Source organism: Charadrius vociferus, unplaced genomic scaffold (assembly GCF_000708025.1).
Source record: "Charadrius vociferus isolate BGI_N301 unplaced genomic scaffold, ASM70802v2 scaffold2695, whole genome shotgun sequence".
NCBI classification, from domain to species: domain Eukaryota; kingdom Metazoa; phylum Chordata; class Aves; order Charadriiformes; family Charadriidae; genus Charadrius; species Charadrius vociferus.
In genome coordinates, this window is record NW_009648637.1 from 1 (window position 1) to 460 (window position 460).

Below are 460 nucleotides of genomic sequence, written 5' to 3' on the forward strand. Positions count from 1 at the left end.
CAGCCGCTCCTCGACGACGCAGGGCAATAAAGGTGCCTACACCCCAAAAACGCTTCCTGCGCGCCCAGGGAGGGACACACATACACACCCCTTCCCCCTCCAGGACTGGCCCATGGCCGGGAGGTCCCGGGGAGGCAGGTGGAGGGACTCTCCCCACCTCCTATGGCCCACCAGCACCCCCTACACCCCCCCAGGACCCTCCCAGGGGAAGGAGGGACCCCTACCACCACCCCCAGGACTGTCCCCTGGGAGGGAGGGCCTGGGTAGGTGGGCAGAGGGACCCCCACCACGCTGGGATGGCACCCCAGCACTGTCCTGTGGGGAGGGGAGTGCTGGGAAGGTGGGTGGAGGGACCCCTGCAGCCCCCCAGGACCGTCCTGGGGGAGGGGGTGCCCAGGCAGGCAGGTGAAGGAACCCTTCCCAGGCCCCTGCCTCCCCCAACTGCCCCTTGCAGCCCCCC